At 38.9% G+C, this 23,063-nt stretch overlaps 1 pseudogene; it reads right to left on the reverse strand.

Moving 5' to 3' along the window:
- Nucleotides 1-10,731: 10,731 nt before the first annotated feature.
- On the reverse strand, nucleotides 10,732-22,847 carry LOC102968523 (annotated as a pseudogene).
- Between the last annotated feature and the right edge of the window lie 216 nt (nucleotides 22,848-23,063).

Here is a 23,063-nt window from a genome sequence, read left to right on the forward strand (position 1 = left end):
TATGTCATTCTGCACCGCCACCATTGTAAGTAAGTACTTACCAAACCTTCTATAAAGCAAACCCAAAACCACCTTAAGCAAATGGTTTTAGATAGGATAAAGACCCGTTATTTAGTCTGGAAACTCAACCTTTTGAAATGTCCTCCCTCCCCCTGCAGTGATTTAACAATTAACCTTTAAAACATTTTAATTTAGCAATGTTATAGGGTAGAAATTTTTCCAGTATCTTTTCAGAGATAATAAAATGTGATGACACAGTGATGTGTTGAATTGGTTTCCATAGATAATTAAGAGACACACGTATCATGTCAAAGAGATAAGAAAAATCTAAGGTTTCCATGACTTGCTTTTTCCATTAGCTAAAGAACTACTTTTAAAATAATGAGTGTACTTCCTAGTGTGAATAACTTTGTCTCCAGGTTAACATCCTGCCCAAAAGGGCATAATATTTCTCCTGACAAATCCAGGGTTCTCCTGCCCGTTAAAAACTAGCCATTCCACAAGAAGGCAGACTTGTCTTTCCACTGATGTACACGTATCTTCTATGCACTATTTCCTTTGGTAAATGGAATGTGGATATTTAATCAAAAGCTAGCTCCAAAAGGCACAGACCAAGACTCCATAAGGATTTAGAATTATACTCAGTGCGCTGATTCTCAACACAGAATTCTGAAAAAATCTATCCTAACAATTCCTTGCTAAAAAACAGGAAACAATCTCACCAGGGTCAGGAATTAATGTTGCAGAAGAAATTATGAGGAACTCTGATTGAAAACTTCCCTCTCAGCTTTGTTTGAAAGTGTTTATGTTTCTCAAAAGACAGATGATTTATTTATGTGGTGTCTGCATCAGCATCACTCTCCTGAGGTCTATGAACACTAATCTTCAAAGGGGGTCCTTAAAGATATTTTCATGGTTAACATTGGGAATTGCATATTCCATCACACTGTTTGAGATATACAATATACATCAGCGTATCAAAGCTCTACAAAAAAAGTCCCTTAATACTCATCTTTAATATAATGTTTCTAAATCTTGTTTGACCATAGAATCATGAGAAAAAAATACTAGAATATCCTACCTGCACTCCCAACTTATCATACATTTTCCACTTAGCAATTAAAATTCTCTTTTTTAAAGTATAAATCAAATATGTGTTATGTCATCTTTTATGTCACCCTCTCTTAGCTCAAAAGTCTCCAATAGCTTCACATCAACTCAGCATGGAAATCACAGCTCTGACCAAGGTCCAGAAAGTCCTATGTGATCTGATCCCTCAGGTCTATCAATATCTGTCTCACATATGCCTCCCCGAGCCACACTGACTGCCTTGCCATGTCTGGAATACGTCAAGCACTCTTTTTCCTTAGAACTCTTCCCACTGCTATTCTTTTCCCTGGACCATTCTTCCTCCAGATATCTCTATGCCTTTCTTATGGACCCTATTCTGATATGCATTCAGATATCACTTTATCAGAAAGTTTTTACCATTTACAAAAAGCATCATTTCTAAAATAATGCTTCTCTATTCGTTAGCTCCTTACCTTATTTTTCTTCAGAGTACTATTTACTACATGATCTTATAGAAATACCACTTTATTAGCTTATTTCTCATCACCTTTACTAGAGTGTAAACTGTGTGAGCGGAGATCTTTTCTGTTTTGTTTGCCTCTTTATCCCTGATAACTATCCCTGACGTATAGCAGGTACTTAATAAATAAACACTGAATGAATGAATGAATATCTCGCAGGACCAGCATCATCCCATGAAAAACAATCAGGAATTATAATGCCAAAACAACAGGTAGATTTGATTAATTCAAACAATCAACTAAATTCAAAGAAGCAGGAAAGGAAAAACATAAATCCAGTGATTTGGTTGATAAAACCAATCCAGAAAAAAATGTTTGAACTAATTTTTTTTACTATATGAAGTAAAACCAGAATCATTCCACAAAAATAGCTTTAATCTCTATTTGCTGAAATATATGAGGTTCTAATTCCTCAGAGGAGTTGTTTTCCTACTTCTTTTATAGATGGGAATTTTTCTGCTCTCAAAACTAACCTAAAGTTGTATGAATTATAACCTGGCTTGATCTCCACTGGAGAATATTCAAAGATTCCATGACCTTCAGTGAGAAAAAATGCAAAGTACTTTTCTGGCACCTGAATTCTACTAAGTAGGTAAAATATTGAATTTGGTTACTTTGCAATTCCAGAGGTCTTGCATCAAGGAATCAAGAAACCTTGCATCATGTGGTCCAGTTTCACATTTTTTGAATTATGATTCTAATGACCTTATTGTGAACTTAGAGTTCAACTATTATAACCCTTGAAAAATCAGAGAAAAGCAATTAAATAGAGATGCGTTTCCTTGAATATGTCACAAATTGATAATGCAATATTATTTCCAACCATCATTAACATCATAAAAAGTTATTGCCTTAACTTCTTTAAAAGAGTCACTCACTCTTACTGAAGAATTACCTTCTTGAAAGACAAAATAAAGAAACCAGTATTGAAAGTTACTACTAAATTCCTCCCACAGAAAGCTTTAATTTCTAGCTGCCACTAAAAAAGAAAAATGATTACTGTACTCTCTTCCTTGCTTGGTAATAGCTTAGAAGTTGCTCTTTCAAAGACAAGCTTAGGAAAATTTGATGAAGAGACTCATGTTTCATAATTATGTCGACTGTACATAGTGAACAAGAAAGAGGGAAAAACTCTTACGTGGGAGAATGGCATCACCAGCAGAGGCCTAGGTATGAATGAGTGCCTTGGATGGACTTGAATCCTGTCCTATCTAAGGACAGGAAAATAAAAAAGGTTAAGAGGAAACATAATGAAGCAACAGGATGTTAATTTAGAAGTTTCAACTGATGCGCAGAGAAAGGCTATAAAATAACAATGGCTGACAGTGGTCCAAGCCCTATTGTAAGAACTTGTCATACTTTAACTCTCACGATAAAGACCTGAGGCAGGAACTTCCGTAAACCTTATTCTATAGATGAGGAAACTGAGGCACAGATGGGTTAAGTAACTTGCCCAATGTCTCACAGCTACTGTCATCGGTCTCAGATTACAATTTAAACCCAGACATTCTGATTTAGAGTGCAGGCCAAAAATGTTACATTGAAGACTGAGGTCGCTCAAAGGACTGACGAAGGCCAAAATTGAAAAATTGTAGCTGAAAGGTGGTTTTACAACACTAGGAACAAGATCTTATCCACAAAACGTGATTGAAGAGAATACCAGAGATGAGGAGAACAAAGCCAAGAGAAATAGAGATAAAATTAAATTTCCTTACAACTTGCAGCCCATTGATAAATACCTAAGACATGCAGAATGGGACATTCCTCAAGGAACCCACTGCTGCCTTAATGTTAATGCCTTGCTGTAGACTAAAAACAACCTTAGCATGACAATAGCCAGACATCCAGGATCCTGTTAGTCATCTTTAGCACACAGAAATCCCCTTAGAGACTTCCTGTTGTCTCTACCCTTACCACCCCTCACCAACTTAAAAATAACACTCGGAAACATCTCAAGAGTGCATTTTTGACCATTGCGCTCAATGACCCTGCATCACCAACAGAGCACAGGTGAGAAAGAGGATTTTGTGAAGAAGTTTCTTTGGCAAAGTCAACCCTTTGAGCCCCAAGCCCTCTTCCTTTAAGAAAGAGTGGCAGGTGGCTCCAGTCCCCTCAAAACAAGTCTAATGATTGAGAAAGGATTGGAGGTGTTTCAACAAGACCACTCAGAAGATCTTCATTATTAGGGACACAGCAGACTGAGCAGGCTTTTGTCTCTGGAAATCTGGAAGTCAGCAGAGAGCTCAAGGGCTGCTTTGGAGTGGGGGCTATGGCAAGTTTCCACAGCTTGCCTAAAGTGACTATATTCTTAGGGTGAATCAAAGAATGTGTGATTATTTTTCTGTGAAACAGGATGGAAAGAGAACTGATCTTGAAAATACAGATATTTGTGTCTCTTTTATTCATGCTGTTTTCCTAGTACCTAGAGCAGTGCCTCTTCTGGTGACTAGAACAGATGTTCAATGAATATTTATCTGTATTTTGTAAATTATTATTTTATGTCATTGTAAAATAGTCATTAGAAAATTTCTTGTGTTATAAATTGTTATTAATATTTAACATAAATATGTTCAATGTGATATTTATTTAATATTAATAAATAAACATTTATTACTTATTAATAAATGTTAACTAACTAACCAATGAGAAAACACTGAGGAAGGAGTGGTCAGCCAAAGGAGAGCCACTGCTACATCACAGGAGACCCAGCTAACGATCCAGCAAGACCCTTCCAAAATACCCACTCAATTTCTTATGCAGAAAAAAACCCAGCACTCTATAATAGAGTTTACCTTGAAGGTTCCTTGTACATGAAGACAATTGTGGGCATCATGTGTTCTTTTCCACTAATTCCACTGCCTGTCCAGTTTTATCGTCATTCCACTCCCACTGTCTCCCTTGCGGGTAAGAGACCTGAAGAAGGAGGCGGAGATGTGCTGGTCGTTTTCCCCAGTGCCCATGGCAGGCTGGGAGAGGAGCGTGAGGAGAGGTTTAATATCACATCATCGTCCAGGGTTTGATTCCCTTTAGAGCCTCTGACTCCAATTTCTGCACTGAAATTGCCTTTGCACTTAGTGTGACCGCAGGGCAGAAGCAGAAATTATGGATCATGATGGTGGCAGGCTGGAGCTTCCATCCTTGTTCAGTGATGTCATCACCATCCTTATTCAGTGCTGTCACACTGACATCAGTAGCTTGAGATCAGTCTTGGTGGGAGAGTTTATGCCATGGAAATTGTCAGACACTACAGATTAGCAACTCTGCCTCTCTCCCCAACCAAAAGCTAGATATTAAACATTACCAGCATTCTCCCTGTACCACTAGGCGCATATCGTTTCACAGACAGTACAGTTACATTTTGCTAAGGTACTGATCAACCCAATATTAAAACATTTTAGAGAATAGAAAGATGAAAGATTCCCAAAATCATTCTGTGAAGACAGTGACCAAGACAGCAAAGCCAGACAGAGTAGGGAAAGCAAACCCATTTCTCTCATTTCTCTGCAAAATATCCCAAACTAAATATTAATAATTTTAATTCAATAATACATAAAAAGTGACAATACTCAATGAATAACTTGGGTGCATCTCAGGAATGCACAGCTTGGTTTAGTGTTATAAACGTAATTTACCACATTAACAGATTAAAGGAGAAAAGCCATAGGACCTTTTTCATATACTGAGAAAAAAGTTAATAAAACCCTCAGTAGGGGCACCTGGGTGGCTCAGTTGCTTAAGTGTCCGACTCTTGATCTCGGCTCAGGTCATGATCTCGTGGTTCGTGGGTTCAAGACAGCATGGAGCCTGCTTGGGATTCTGTCTCTCCCTCTCTCTTTCTCAAAATAAATAAACAAAAACTTTAAAAAAATAAAATAAAACCTCAGTAAATTACAACATAAAGGGTATGTAAAGAACAGCAACACACCTTACAGTAAAGATCACACTAGGGCACCTGGTGGGTTAAGCGGCTGACTCTTGTTTCAGTTCAGGACACGATCCCAGGGTCGTGGGATTGAGCCCCGCTTTGGGCTCTGTGCTGGGCATGGAGCCTGCTTGAGATTCTCTCTCCCTTCTTCTCCCTTTACCCCTCCCCTCGAGCACACACTCTCACACTCCCTCTCTCTCTCTCTCTCCCTCTCTCTCTAACAAGAAAAAAGAGAGCGATCTCAGCCACCACCAAATATCCAAACTTGTTTTGAAGCTATAGCCATTCTGTCATGGTAGAGGGACAGAAAAATTAATCGATGAAATAGAGATTGCAAGATACATCCACATGTATGTATGTGGAACTTTGATATATAAAAAAGGTTAGCACACCAAATCATTTGGGGGCAAGTCTTTTAAACAAATGGAGTTGGAAGAAGGCTATACATAAGGCTTATACCATACCAAAAATCAATTGCAAATGCCTCCATGCTTTGGAAATTAGTTGGTTTTGTCTTGTAAAGTGGAACATATGCATAGACTATGATCCAGCAATTCTCTTCCTAAGAGAAACTCCTGTATGCCTACACCAGGAAACCTATACACAGATGTGTATGGTAACCCTGTTGCCTAGTAGTAAAGAAATAACAAAACAAAACTGAAATAAGAAAACTGAAAGAAGAAATGAATAATAAATAATGTTATTTTGGTATGCTCATATAATAAAGTACTCTACACCAGTCAAAACAAATGAACAACATCTAGACACAAAGATGTGGGTGAATCTCAGGGCGCCTGGGTGGCTCAGTCAGTTAAGCGTCCGACTTCGATCAGGTAACGATCTCGCGGTTCTGGGTTGGAGCCCTGCGTCAGGCTCTGTTCTGACAGCTCAGAGCCTGGAGCCTGCTTCAGATTCTGTGTCTCCCTCTCTCTCTGCCCCTCCCCTGCTTGTGCTCTGTCTCTCAAAAATAAATAAACATTGAAAACAAATTTTAAGGAAAGGTATGGATGAATCTCAACAATATAATTTTAAGTGAAAAGATAAGCTGCAGAAGTTTATATGCAGTCTGATATTTTCATTTCATAAATTTAAAAATGACTAGAAATGTTTGGTGAACAGATATAATGGAAATGTGCTCTAAGGAAAGAGGGAGAATGATCAGTACACCTGGGAGAGGAGTTGCCATAAACAGGAGAAAGAAAGATGTATCAGAATCCGCTATTATCAGTGTTCTAGATTCGGATTTCTGGGGGCGGTTTCCTAAGGGTCACCCTAGAGAGAGGCTTAAAAAGTCACCTTGAATGAGCAATAATGAGAGCTGGTCCTAAATCAACAATCATATTCATCCAATTCTAGGATTCTGAGACCCAATTAAAATAACCCCATTCAATTTGTTACAGGAGGGAGCCACTGAGGCAGAGAGAGGTCTCGGAGCTTGATAACAAGTGGTGGAGGCAAGATTTTTACTCCAGGTGGTCTGACCCCAGAGTCCATGATCTCAGGCATACGCTCCAAAAAGGGTGGAATTGTTTCCTATTCACAGTAGTATCGGCACCAAGTGGAATATGCATGTATGAAAGAGAAAAGTAAAGAATATAATAGAGCGTATGAATAGTAGCAGCAAGAGCAGCAAATACTGTACATAGGCACATATATTAGACATGCAGTGAGAAAGCCCTGTGTCATAACTACTAGACTCCAGGTAAACACAGAGGGCAACAAAGAACCTAGGTACCTCACAAGAAAGAGGGAGACTTAAGATCTGAGCATCACAAGGTTTGGGACAAAAAGAATGACATAGAAGACTCTGGGAACCAGGAATAGGACTGACAGCCAGCCACTCCTGACGACCAACATGTTAACAATCCCTAGAATGAAACAATTGGTGGTTAATAGAAAAGCTGCAACTGGAGCGCCTGGGTGGCTCAGTCGGTTGAGCGTCTGACTTCAGCTCAGGTCATAATCTTGCGGTTTGTGAGTTTGAGCCCCGCGTCGGGCTCTGTGCTGACAGCTCAGAGTCTGGAACCTGCATCAGATTCTGTGTCTCCATCTCTCTCTCTGCTCCTCCTCTGCTCGTGCTCTCTCTCTCTCTCTCTCTCTCTCTCTCTCTGTCTCTCAAAAATAAATAAACAAATGAAAGTTTTTTGAAAGCTACAACTGCATAATGTAAATTATCCATCTAGGTCATATCTATGACTCAAATGTCAGCTGGAGTCACCCTGTACTCCGATATTTAATTAAATTGTTATAAAATGCTAGATTCTTCCTCCCACCACACACACAAAATTCAAAGGGGTTCTTGACAGCTCACATTTCCTCCGATGCCCACATTCTGTATTTCTGAGCCCTTGAGCTCTCAGACTCACTCACATCCCACTTCCCATGACTGCTCCCTTCTCTCCTGTCTCCGCTAACCCACATGCAGAGCATACCTCCTTTTATATTATTTCTTCCAAAACTGCTCTCAGAAGGCATACTTTAGCACAACAACCAATTTAAATTTTAATATTAACCATTCTCATTTAAAAGTCCTATACTGTCATGCCACCAGGTGTTCCTCAATGACCATCCTTCCAGAGTCTGGCCAATGACTGTGTGCATCCTCACATTCTTGTCTTCTTCTACTACTCTCTAATTTCTTCCTTGGCACAGATTCAGCTTCATGTTAACCCTTCACAGAATATCTTAGCTTTCTCCTCCTCTGTTTTTAAAGGCGACACCCGAACTCTGTCAAAACATTGCATCAAGGTATTTTTCTAAACAAGGACAATCACTTTCTTAAGGTTTACCTTTGTACCATCTTTTTTTTTTAATTTTTTAATCTTTATTTTTGAGAGAGAGAGACAGCATGTGAGCAGGGGAGGAGCAGAGAGAGGGGGAGACACAGAATCCGAAGCAGGCTCCAGGCTCTGAGCGGTCAGCACAGAGCCTGATGTGGGGCTCGAACTCATGAACTGTGAGATCATGACCCGAGCCGAAGTCTGACACTCAACTGACTGAGCCACCCAGGCGCCCCTGTACCATCTAATAATTGTATACTGAGCAGTAAACAGATGTTAACAAGAGCTCCTGGTGCCTCTCTATGGCTTCCTTGGATCCTCAGATCCTCCCCAGACCTCCTGCCCACAATCCAGCACAGATAACATGCAGCACAGCAGAGAACCTTGATCCAGACTTATCAACATCTAAAAAAATATTAGGGTGGGGTCTAGGGGGCGTTAAATGGGTGATAGGCATTAGGGAGGGCACGTCTCGGGATGAGCACTGGATGTCATATGTAAGAGATGAATCACTGGATTCTACTCCTGAAGCCAAGACTACACTATATGTTAACTAACTTGAATATAAATAAAAATAAATAAATATTCAAAGAAATTTTTTTTTATTTTTTTTAATGTTTATTTATTTTTGAGAGAGAGAGGGAGACAGAGTGTGAACAGGGAGGGGCTGAGAGAGAGGGAGACACAGAGTCTGAAATAGGCTCCAGGCTCCAAGCTGTCAGCACAGAACCTGAACCTGACACAGGGCTCGAACCCACGACCCGCAAGATCATGACCTGAGCCAAAGTCAAATGCTTAACCTTCTGAGCCACCCAGGTGCCCCTATACAAAAAAAATTTTTTTAAATAAAAAATATTTTTAATATCACCCTACTACATGTTTATGTAAAAAGACAATGATAAACATATATATTGATGATAGATGATAGATCGATAGATAGATAGAATGGTCCATTTTGACATCCTAACATTCTTTGCCTCTTCCTGTGGTTGAAAAACCCAATTTTCTTTTAAAAGCCTATCATCCATTACTTTAAGTGCTCCTAGATGGTTCATTCAGGGGACTAAGGATAGACATGTGACCCAAATTAAGCAACTCAGACTCTGACTTCTACTAATTAGAATTGCTAAAATGAGATTTTGCATGGGATATGCTTATACTAAAAATTGGTTGTTTATTGGAAGTTCACATTTAACTGTGTGTCCAATATTCTACTTGCTACATCTGGCAACCCTCTCAGTAATTGAAGTCATAACTTCATGACACAGACAGAAGACTGTCTGAGTCTGGTCACTCCTCTGTTGATTATTTTTTGTCTCCAAGATTTGCTATCACCATCCAGGCTCTGTCCTGCTTCAAATGTAGTCATTTAGCTGTTCCTCCAATTCTTTAACTACCCCTTCTCCTAGATCCTTCCACTATATTTCTTTGGGTTTTTTTTTTCTTTTGTTTGTTGTTTTGTGTCAGATATCTAGAGTTGCTTTTTTGTAATTTGTAACAACAACAACAAAATTCCTAGTTGAAATATCACAGCAGAGACACCACTGGCAGCCTCATACTGGAAACAGCCAGGTTTTTTTGGCCCGCAGAGTCTTTAAAACTGAATTTATTGCCACTAAGATCTAAGATCGAAATATTTACTTAAAAAATTGACCCTTCTGACTTCTCCCAAACCACAGATCTGGCAAGATGGGACTGCAATCCCACTTGGTAACAACTGATCATCTGGACTAGAGGAGCTGCCCCCCTTTGACAGAACACGCGATTACTTATTTATCTGTCATGCTCTGTGTTTGAGTATGTGATCTATGGTGCATATAGTGCCTACGTGCTCCCTGGTTCTTTACTGCTTGCCTGATTCAGTTCAGTTTAACTCAATAAATCTTTTCTCAACACCTAAAGTAGTTGGCACTGAGGAGAATGAAATAAGATATGGCCCACACCATCAAAGAGCCTCTTAGTCTAATTGTGGCAGACACTTCAAAGGAGAATTTCATATGTAATATGCTGAGAGAAATAATGGAGGTAGGTACAGGGCAGTATGAAAACCAACAAAGATCATTTCATTCAACCTGGGTTAACAGGGAAGGTTCTAGAGAATATGAAGCCTGACTGAGTTTAGGATAAGGGACAAAAGAATTCCTTACAGGTGAGCAGGTTACATAAAGGGAAGAAGGCACAAAACAGTAGACGGAGTGCAAATAAGTACAAGGTTGAGAGAGAATCCCAAGCAGGCTCCGAGTTGCCAGCACAGAATCTGACGGGGGTGCTGAATCCACTAAACGAAACAGTTGAGATCACAACCTGAGCCGAAAGCAACAGTCCGATGCTTAACTGACTGAGCCACCCAAGCGCTCCTGAACGTTTATTTTTAATATGTGGTCAGACTTATTCTACCTTCTCTCATCATTGACACCAACAGAATCAAAAGCAGCTAGTGAGGTGCTAACACCTGAGGATTAATCCAGTGATTCTGGTCACAAACGCATTCCAGGAGGGATTTGGGTGATAAATGGTTCATTCTTCCTTTTGTGATTTGGATAACAAATGGAATAGGAGAAGGGTACTGATTATGATGGCCATTCCCTCAGCACATTCCTGGCTTTTTTTCTGAGCAAAGGATGCCACAATGGAAGATGCAGGAATATCCACTGTGAAATGTGATACAGGGGGCTTGGGGTTGCAGTCACGGAATTGGGTTTCACTTCTTGCTTGTTTCCTCATTGTTAGGTCAGGATCCTGAACTCAGAGAAAACGTTATCAAGGGGCCTGGTAACTTTCTTGGAGATTTCATCTTGTTCTCATCCTCATTTTCAAAGCTGGCAACATTGTCTTTCTCTCTGTACCCACAGCACACCTCACGTAGACCCACCCAGAGTGAGTTCCTTTCGCAAACCTAGATGGGTGTAAGAGATGCAGCTGTTCTCATGCAGATGTCTCAGGACATCAGGGTCGACTCTCTGAACTGTACTGACACAGATGTATCCATAGACCTGTTCTTTTGATGGTTTTTCTGGGTACCAGTGATGTTGTATTTTTCTTGAGGTTTAAGAGTCAATTTCAAACCTCTCAACTGCTCCTTTTTTCAATTTACCATGTTTTCGAACTATTCTTGTGAGAAAGAAGACAGCAGCCACAATCTTGTTAATCTCTCCCGCCTCCGCTGCCCTGGGGCCAGAGTTGGCTGTGGACAACTCCAGAAAGGTAACTCAGGACATCCCCTCTGTGCTGTGATCTAGTCCGGAGAGCAGGTGGCTCCCGTATCGTCTAAATAGTTCTCTTTAAATTGTAAGACTTACTGGGGTGCCTGAGTGGCTCAGTTGTTTAGCTTCGGACTTCAGCCTCAGGTCATATCACATTTTGTGAGTTCGAGCCCCACATCAGGGCAGAGCCTGGAGCCTGCTTCAGAGTCTGTGTCTCCCTCTCTGTTTGCTCCTCCACCACTCACACTCTGTCTCTCTCTTTCAAAAAATGAATAAACATTTAAAAACATTTTTTAATAAATTATAAGGTTTATCAAGTGTTAAGCTGGGAGTTATTTTGTTGTGTTATTTATAAGGTATCTTGAGGAGAGAACCAAAAGACATATTAGCACTTCACTGGAAATTATCCACTACCCTATTACCTATTTATACCCAATCTTGTTCCAGAAAAGATAGAGTGTGACTTCCAAAATTACTACTTAGGTAGTGTAAATAAAAACAGATCAAAAGGAAGAAACAACGGACATAAAACACGACTAGAGATGATTGTAAAATGTACATCATAAAGACCCATATGATTGCTACAACTAAATCACAAATTTGGCTCAGAGCATTCTACCAAGTTTACTGGCAAATGGAAATCTGATCAGTTTCTCAATGCACAGGGTTTATAACATAGAAACAGCAATTTATCAGGATGGATACATGATTATTGTCCTAAGATCAAACAGGATGTGCTTACTAATGTTCTTATATTTTACCTCAATATAGGCTGACGATCACAGTAGAGAACAATTTAATAAAGGCAATTCTGCAAAGAGGAAATACCCCCTGTGACTTCCTCTCCTTATTTACCTACTCGCTGTAATCAGCATGACTAGCTAAGAATTACAGTATACACAGCATGCAGCAGCCCCTTATTTTTTTCCAAATTATCATTTCATTGTGCATGCAATGTATTTCTAAACATCAAGCACAAAAGCAAAAAAATCCTGTATCTTTAACAATGTCATTTAGGAAAGAACCACCAAGAATCTTGACTACTATTATAGGCTTTTTTTTTTTTTTTGCTGCTGTATAAGGAAAATTATGATCTTTACCACTTAAAGACTCAGAAATATTCTATCTCATTTCCATTTGCATGAAGTCTCTGGAGTTCAGCACTGCATCAGCTACAGCATTTAAAATCTCCTCTGGTTATTTTAATTATTTATGACAAAGATGGATAAAGAGTATACCGTTTGACAAAGCCATGATGACAAGCAAATAACAGTGTTTTTAAAAAGGAAAATGTGGAATTTTGCTTTCTGGCACATAACTGTTTCGCCTTATAAACATAAGGTTAAAAAGAGAATAGCTTAGTCTTAAATCAACCATTGGGTGGTGGGTGGGAATTTTAGAAGGGCGTCAGTTGTGCAATGGCTATATGCTAAGCACTGCACTAAAGGTTTCCACACAAATTTACCAAAGTGAGCATCCTGGCAAAAGCCCTGTGAAGAATAGGGGCTATCGTTCCTATTTTACAGATAAAGAAGCAGGGGCAGTAATGCTAAGATCAGTAAACTTTTTCTATGAAGGGACAGAGAGTAATTATTTTAGACACTGTGGATCATTAAGCCGTTGTCACAACTACACAGCTCTGTTACTGCAACGTGAAAGGCACAGACCATACTTGAACGAATGAGTGTGGTGGCGTTCCAGTGGAACTGTTTCCACAGAAGCGATGGCAGATCCACAAAACAGGTCTTTGGGTCATAATTTGCACACCTCTGAAAGGAGGTGACATGACCTGCTCAAGATTGCTCAGGAAATTTCGACTGGAATTGAGATTTCTCTTCTGGGTGTTGTACGTGGGTGATGAATCTCTGAACTCTACATCTGACACCAATATTGCACTATATATTAACTAACTAAAATTTAAATTAAAAAATATCAGATGTTCTGCTTTGAAGCTTAATGTTTTCTCCACTCACCCATAGTTTCTTTAGTACCTAGACACCCATTTTTAAATAACTAGTTATTTGTGGACAACTTTTGATTAGTTGTTTTTAATCTGGCCAAAACAATACCCCAGCAAACTTGTTACAAAAATGTTTTTAAATATTCATTCAATTATCTACTAATAGCTTTATGTACATGTTGACAAATACACTTCAAAAATGTTTTTGTTTAATTCAAAGTTGTCCTGTTTTTTAAAATTTTTAATGTTTATTTACTTTTGAGAGAGAGGAGAGAGAGTAAGCAGGGGAGGGGCAGAGAGAGAGAGGGAGAGGGAGACAGAGTCTGAGGCAGGCTCCAGGCTCGCACTGCCGGCACAGAGCCCAACACGGGACACGGGACTCGAACTCACGAACTGTGGGATCATGATCTGAGACAAAGTCGGATGATTAACCAACTAAGCTACCCAGGGACCCCTCAGAGTTACCCTCTTTTCTTTATTATTGAAAATAAGAATGTTCTGAAGTCAATGATCAATTTCTACATTTAAAAAATCGAAAAAGAAGAACAAATTAAACTGAAATCACACATAAGGAAGGAAACTATGAAGAGTAGAAATCAAAGAAATTGAAAACAGAAAGATCAATGCAGAATATCAGTAAAACCAAAATATGGTTGTAGAGAACAATAAAGTGGATAGACCTGTAGACCTCAGATAGGAGAGCTAGATATTTTTACCTTGGTATCACAAATGAAGAAACTGAGACTGAAAGTAGAGAATAAATGTTCTTGTGGTTATCTACCCATTAAGACAGCATCTTAACTCAAACCCAAGTGTATTGAGTCTAAATTCCATTTTATATTCATCAGCAGTAAATAGAATACATTGTGTACTGTGGGGTGTTTTGAACAGACGAGTTTTCTAATCTATTTTCCCTCACCCTTAAATGTATGATCAAGCACTAACAATGGAAGTACAATACGTTTAGCACCTGAAATTAGACACACTACCATATTACCACTTATCAGACAGTAACACTGTTAGCTTATTTCCAGAGTCACAGCATGTGGCTGTGCAACAGAGAAATTCTAGTCAATAATACGCACACTGTGGTCTATGTGAGTGGCTTCCCTGTGGATATACATCAGGTTACCTTCGCTACCATACCTGGTGGCTGCTCTGGTTCATTCATTAAATATTTACTGAGCATCTGCTATGTGCTAAGCTCTGGGATAGACTCTGAGGACACAAAGATTAGGAGGAATCTTAGAGTTTAGTGGGAAAAATGAGCAAAGGGACAGATAATTATAATCTAGTGAGAGCAGAATGACACAGTAACTCTAACAAGAGACTTCTAACTCAGAGAAAGAAGTGAATGTCAGGATTTGCCTCTATTCTTTTATAGAATTCTAATAATTCTATTAGAATTATTCTAATTCTCTTTGCTACTGAATTAAGGTTCCTGCTCCCCAGAAATAGTGCTGCACTGAAGGTCAAGGCAGGAATGGCCTTGTTCCTGGCTCCTTTATGGGAAGATTATGGCGGATTCTTAGAGGTGTTGGTTCATTATAGATCTCTTAGGTAAGTTAATCTATACGGCAAGCAAACCTGTGTCTGTGACTATGGACTGTCTTTCTCTTTAATGTCAAAGTTATTAGAGTAACAGACTCTCCCCATCAGTGACAAAGCTGAGAAGAAACACAGGAAAGGGATTGGATGGAGAAACCCTCTGCCAGAGCTGCAAATCCCTTGAGTGGAAAAGCCATGAGCGTCTTGTTCATGACTATATCCCCCTCCCACCCACATGCTGCGCATGTGCTAGAGCTGGACTGTGCTTGACTCTCAAATGTATAAATGGATGACTGAATGATAGATGCATGAAAATATTAGCCAGGGAATACGGATGTTTCAGTAGACAGGAAAGTATGTTCCAAGAAGACTGAACGGCATATGCAAAAGCATATGAAGAAAAAAAAGCAAGAGAGAGTATCAGAAGTTCCGGGACCTGAAAATTTTACATGAGACTAGTAAGAGTTGAGTATGAAAAGGTTAATAAGATGTGAAAGCTAAAAGTGTAATTCTGAGTCAAATCACTGGTCTACTCAATCATTTAGCACCATGACTTGTTGAATAAACTGGTTCCCTTTACATGGATTGGGTAAGCATTCACTAGCATGTCATAATATCTAGTTAATAAAACATTACACCACCTCCTGTGTGTCAAGCTGCATTTATGGGGTATAGATAAACAAATCTACCATTGTGAGTAGAAGCACACAGATTTAAAACACATAATGCATTCATAATTTTCCCCAATCTTAGTTACTTTATCTGAGTTGTCATGGTTGGGAAGTTTGGACAATCATTCTGTAATTTAAAAATACTGTTAATCAATCTGAAAATTAACATTTTCTTCCTTGTGCTTGCAGCAATAACTTCTGAGAACTTTATTTCAATTAGAAATGCCCAATTATAATGAATGTCTCTAATGAAGATGTAAAAAGACAGGAATGAAAGCAAAGAAATGAGAACACTGAAGAGATAGGTTCTAAAGGGCAACCATTATTCAGTTTCTTGTAATTGCCTTCAGAATTCACCATCTCCCTTAAAAGAAGAAAATCTGAATTATATATAATGTATTAGTAACAATTATACTTTGGGAGTTTTTCCAGGTGGTTCACATAAACGGGTAAACAAGTGCATATGAGGGCATGTGTATCAATGTGAGTAGTTAAGGATAAACAATGTTAATTTTAAAGTATACTAGACAATAAAAGGTTAATCCTTACCTTGCTCTTAACTCTCTATTGTCTTGTTCAGATATACTTGCGAAAAAGTTGGAAGAAAATAAATTGCCAAGTGCCAACCTCTACTCATTTTAACCTATGGGCTCATATTTTAACTGTAAAAAAAATTTAGATTTCTCTTAATTCTTAATGACTAGAACATTAATTCTGCCATCTCGGGTTCATGTGGCACGCATGTGGGAAAGTTTCCTGACCAGCTCTCAAGAAGCAAAAATTCAAGGGTTCTGGCTAGACTTGCAATCACACAAGTAGCATTAGAAGCGAAGCCTATTTGAATGAAATCTGTAAGCACGACATTTTCCTCTGCAAATTGGCATCTGTCTAAGGATGGAACAGCACACTCAAATTGATGCCTGTGTAAGCAGATAGATTTAGGTCCACAGGCAGGGAAACTTTGACAAACTTGACTACTACTGATAATCCATTTCTGCTCTATTTTTGCCCATAAGGAAGTCTAAGGCTTGTAGGAAACTCCACAGGAAGTCTATATAATAAATATATGCCTACTGTTTGTCTACTATCTATTAAAGTTTTAATTCCATGACTTAATTTAATTTTCACATTTCTGTGAGTTAGATAGGTTGGTTTTATCATCTCTTTTTCCTGATAGGGAAAATGAGGGTGACAAACTTGAACGATGACACAGCTAAGAAGAGAAGCCACCAGAATTTGAATCGAAGTCTAACCCCAAAGCCTGCTTTTTCTTCTCTCCCCACAAAGCACCAATCTTACATAAGCCTTTTAAAACATGCAATTAGTGGCTTGGGATGTGTAGGAACTTTACTCCTGGTGCTCATCTATCAGTATTTGTCTTTCCTTCATAACAAAGGAGGTAGATACTTCATCATTGTGAGGATAAGTCTGAAATAATCTACCCCTGTAGAAAAGTCTGTGTAAAGTACTCTGAATAGAAGAGACCAGAATGAATATACTCTGTTTACTATGTCTCACATTTAAATATTATTCTATAGACAAAAAGTTGATATCTGTGGTTGTTAATATAATCACAGAGGCAGAGAACATTCTCTCACCCCCATCTTGAATGTGAGTGATTTCTACGGGACACTTTCTACAAGAGTATTGCTATTGCTATAACAAATTAACCATAATCCCCTCCCATATTCCAATTGTGGAAAATCCTCCTTAACAAAATTCCATTTAAAAAAGAAATAAGGTACAGAATGAACCACAGATTTCCTCAAGGAAACTGGGCAGGGACAGGGCCAAGGATGAAACTGATTCATGGATTTCTTTTTCTTTTCGTCTTGTTTAGGTATTCAAACAACGCAAGAGCTATGGACTCTCAGAGACTACCACTGAAGGGGAGACTGCTTAATAAGAAGACGAAGAGGAAGGGAAAATGGTGCCTCTAAGACGCCAGTTAATAATGCATCTGTCGGTAACCCTTCCCCGCTACATCCCTGATCCGCCAGTAGCTGTTCCTCCTTATGGCCCTTCCCGGATACTTCACTTCTTATACATTTGGAAATGATTTCAAAGTGAGAGCTATATAAGTAAACATTTCCCCCACTTCCTGTTATGCTCTTAACTAGATGCCGCATAGAGATTAGAACATGAGAACAAACTGAGGGCTGATGGGGGGTGGGAGGGAGGGGAGGGTGGGTGATGGGTATTGAGGAGGGCACCTGTTGGGATGAGCACTGGGTGTTGTATGGAAACCAATTTGACAATACATTTCATGTATTTATAAATAAATAAATAAATAAATAAATAAAATAAAATAAAATAAAATGTTAAAAAAAAAAGAACATGGACTCTGGAGCTGTTTGGCTTGGATTTGTATCATAGCTTTGCCATAGACTCGGGCATGTTGAATATGCTTCAGTTCTCCATATATGTAATGGGGATGATAATGTCTCCTTCACAGAGTTGTGAGGATTAAATGTAGAACAACAGTGTCTGGAACAGAGTAGGTTTTCAGTAAATGTTAGCGATCAAGAAGTAGTAATCTAAATTCTCCATTTCCATACCCATGTACAGTTTATCCTTAAACAACATGGATTTGAAATGCGTGGATCCACCTATATGCAGATTTTTTACACTACAGTTCTGTAAATGGATTTTCCTTACGGTTTTCTTATTAACATTTTCTTTTCTCTAGTTTACTTTATTGTAAGAATATGGTATACAACACATATCATGTACAAAATATGCATTAACAGCCTGTTTATGTTATTAGCAAGGCTTCTAGTCAACAGGAGGCTACTGGTAGTTAAGTTTGAGGGGAGTCAAAAGTTATACCTGGATTTTCGAGTGCACAGGGGTTGACTCCCCAAACTCCCATGTTGTTCAGGAGTCAACTATAATTCTAAAAATTCCATTGACACTTTCAATTTAATTGTGAAAAACAGGGTTTTTGTTCCAACCTTCATTAGATTCTCATAAAGTACTCAGGGAAAAATATCCCATCTGTCTATGAACAATATTTCAAAGCTCACTGGTCACTAACTTCCCTCCACTCAAAGCTTTTCCATACTCCTACACTTTATGGTGACATGTTTTTAATGAGTTGAAAGAGGAGCAGTCACACTCCGCCATGTTTATTTCTTTCAGTTTTTAATGTGAGTAATAAATATTTCCATTTATTTTTTAATTCACTCTCAATGACAACCCACCTAATGGCATGTTAATCTTTTCATGTTTTTCCCCCTATATAAACATATGGCCATTAAAACCGACAACTGTTGTATTTCTTTTAAATCACATAAACAATTAGAGTTACAGAAAGTGACCCACTAGTCCCAGTTTTCTGAGGACTTTCTAGATTTAAGCACTGAAAAGTCCCATGTCCAGAGAACTTTTTTGATCCTGGACCAGTTGGGACACTTGGTCTTTCTACATTATCCATATTGGACAAATACATAGCAATTGTCTTTAACATATCCCAAATCGTTACATAATGAAGCATAATGAAAATAGCATTGGACTTGGGACTCAGAATTGCTGGTTTCAAGTAAGTCCTGGCTTTGCATTCAACTTTTGCTGTGACTTCAACAAGTCAAACATTCAAGTTTCTCATTTACACAATGAAACTGGAATACTGGTCTTTGCTACACTAGGGCTATAGTCAAGGCCATTGTAATAATGGTCATGCATACAGAATCTTGATGAAGAAAAAGTTTCACATATGTTTTCTCATCTGATCTTAAAATTTAGCACAGAAGTTGCTAAGTGGTATTCCTACCTATTCATGGTGGTAACTAAAATTTAGAAGTTAAAATGAAGTATTACACATGAAGTTAAAGTTCATTTTGCAGATATTTCATGTCCAAACATATACACACACAGCAGTATGTTTAATCAATAATAAAAATTCACATCTCTTCTGGCATTCCAATTTATTCTGTCATAAGAGAGTTGCCCAACTCTCCCTTTAACTTTTGTAGTGCAAATGGCTTCTTAGTCCAAAAAGAATCAGTAAGAAAAGATCATGTTAAGTACTGCTTCCACCAGTGAGCATTTTCACATATAATTATACAGATGCTGTGTTTCTAGGGTAACCCATTTCTTTGTAACTACACAATGTGCTTGTGTACAACCAGATTCTGAAAATAGACTTCCAGTTAGCCCCTTACAAGCTCTGTGACCTTGAGCCAGTTGTATAGCCTTGCTGTGCCTATATCTGTGCATTTGCATTTGTAGAATGGAAATAATAATAGTGCCTATCACATAGGATTGTTATGAGGACTACATGGATGGATACAGGAGAAAAGCCTTGAACAATACATGGACCAGTCCAACTATTCTAAAAAGTGTTTTATCATGCTTATTACTTTGAGGCACTCACTGCCCTCAAGGAGAGGACAAGATATTGACTAAATTTGACTACGGCACTCAAGGAGCATTATATACACTTTGGGAGAAGTGATCCTGGGTCATGGGTCAAGCAAGGTGACTGCAAAGAACACCGTGTTTATTCTCTTCCTTTAACTTAGAAAAGGGGCCTAACCTTTCTCTGCATTCATTTCCTTATATGCTTTATAGAATCAACTGTTGAAAACCTTAATCCCAAACGATTTCCAGGTTTCAGATATGTTTAGTCTTCAATAACTTCTCTTCCCAAATAGGACATCAGAACTTTGAACATTTCAGGCACATACCAGGGTCAACAAAAGTAGTTTCTGTCTCTATCTCAGTGCCTTCTATTCTGAATATTCGTGTTAATAATGTGCTTCCTCAGTGCTCTAAGCCAAAAGATTGTTTTCATCCTAACCCTTTCATAGGTTGCCTTCAAAGAAATGTTGCCAGAACATCAATATTTTCTCCATTAGAAAGCTTAAGAATTGTTTCCCACTTAATTCAGTAAAAATGTGGGTATAATTGGGGATGTCTCAGACAGCTGAGCTGTCATCAGGAGAGGTCATGGTGACTATTTGGCACAGCCCCTCCGCAGTTCTGTCTTGCTGTCCCTGCTTCCCCACCCTCTCCTTAGTCCCTTCCTAATTCTTTCACTACACAGGGGAGATGATCAGTGATGTACTGCTGGGAACAACTATTGAAAGTGCAATTATTCCTTGCACTACTCCTGCTGAAGTGCAGCTCATCATATCTCATTTGGTTTTATTAATTACCAAACTTTTCCTTTAACTCTTTCAACAGCATGGTACCTACTACTCAGTCTTCTTCATCGGAGAAACAAAAGTGTCTTAAAGAAGGTAATGAGATCTTTTCACTTTTTTCTACCTTGTGTATTTAATCATTATGGGCCAATGGGAATGGCGTCTAAGGAGTGTTCAGGGACTGTAGGGAAGCTTGCATGACATTTTCCAAGCTTGGAACCCATCTCCAGAGCTACACAGAGCTAACGTACCATTAGCCACAGTGGCCCTTGATTCAGCTCAGCCACACTACAACCCTGGCTACCTTCCTGATTTCCTTCATGGTCCCGTTCAGGTACCTGCAGCAGTACCGTCCCCAAAGTAGAAGATCATGGGGTTACACAAGCTTGGAGCTGGGTTCCTCCAAACAAAAGTGACGCGATCAGTCAATTTTCACCTGTTTAAATTTCCCGTTAAGGCTCTTCAGAGATTCAAGTTCAGCAATGTACCCAGGGGTTTGTCTTATGGATGGCTAATGTTCTTCCTTATATTCATTTACACATTTCTCTGCCACATTCCAGACTGCTTTATCTCTGGATAAAGCAGATATCCCTATCTTTTACTTTTATCTCTGCCATATTCCACACTTGCTTGTTTGATTCTCCTAATTAATGAAGCTTTTCTTTTACTATCTTACCAATATGGAGAGTCATTTCTTTATTTTTTTTTTTAAGTCCCTTGTATTCTGGAGGCTGGAATTCACATCCCATTACTCGATCTCCCCTTAAGTATCAAGAGTAATCAGATACTGAGTTCTAATGATTCCTCTTCCATGGATTTTTATCACATCTTCTCTCTCTTTTTTAATCCCTATGACACAATCCTAATAAAAACAGCAACCACTACAGTTTACTGAAGGGATTTGTCACAGAGATTGGAACTTCTGAAACTGTGGCAGCTGGTTAAGTGGTCTTTTCAAGATTAATGTCTTTGCATCTCGTTAGAGCTTAAAATCTACTCGTTAGACAGTCATTCCCAGGAAGGGAAGATGGAGATAAAGGAGGGGAGAGCAAGGAAAAGTTGGAATCCATGAACATGATCTGGAACCCACAAGGAAAGACTGAAATCCCTGTGATGACACAGGTTTCCTCTGACACAGGTTGCCTATTGCCTCTGTCTGACCTTGATGATGTAAGTATCTATGGAAATCAGGGCCTTTCATCACGGAGTTAAACTCACACAACTGGCCCAGGATTCAGAGATGCTGAAGAAGGATCCCGAGGAAGGTGGGACGCTTGCAGGCCTGACTGCTGCCTCTAGTGAATGGGTTGGACATGTTGTGTGAGTTACAAAGTGTGTGTAGCTTCCCTTCTGCCCCCCACGTAGCTTGCAAGGAGCTCCCTTGTGGCTCACCCTATCTGGAAACATACAGAAAAAGGAATTCTGAGAAAAGTAGTTCAGCCTAGCGAAGCTGATGCATTACAAAGCTGCTTCTCATATTTTCCAAGTAATTGCTCATGACAGTTTTGAGTTGCATTTCCTATTTTGCCAGTGATTCACAACCCACCCTAATTAGGACTAGAAACTTGCTTTATTCTCTTATGAAGGTCTTAAGGTATTACTGAATTCCTATGTTTTGCCTGTACTATGCCACTTAAAATTTAATTGGATACTCACTTAAGTTAGCCTAATTAACTTCTCTATTGGTTAGAATTGCATTTGTCTGCAAATAACATTAAAGTTAAAGAAACAAACAAAAATTATACCTTAAACAAAGTTAAAAAGTATTTCTTTTTCACATAAAAGAAGTAGGAGTCTTGAGCTGGTTTGTCCATGAACATAAGAAACTCAGGCTTCTTCTATCAATACGATAAGTCCTAGCACCTCTAAAGTTACTTCACCGTCCATGAAGGCTGCTAGATCTCCAACCATTGCACCTACTTTCCAGGAAGAGACAAAAATTCAAAGAACTTACCTCCCAGCTCCCTTACAGATTTCTTGAAGATTTCCTTCAAATCCTGAAGAGCAACTTCCACTTGCATTTCAGAGCTTCAAGAGGAGCTGAGAATTAAAGCCAGAGCAAAGTACATTGCTCAGCGGGAAATGAATATTAAGAAGGAAATAGCAACGTCTGCTGCAATTTCTAAGAAGAAATACTCCCTACACAAATCATACTTCCCAAGATGACATACTACTTCCTTCCTTAGGAATGAGAATATTATCCAATATGAGGGTGGGCTTTAATAAAACACATTTTG

The sequence above is a fragment of the Panthera tigris genome, chromosome F2 (assembly GCF_018350195.1).
Source record: "Panthera tigris isolate Pti1 chromosome F2, P.tigris_Pti1_mat1.1, whole genome shotgun sequence".
Lineage (NCBI taxonomy): Eukaryota > Metazoa > Chordata > Mammalia > Carnivora > Felidae > Panthera > Panthera tigris.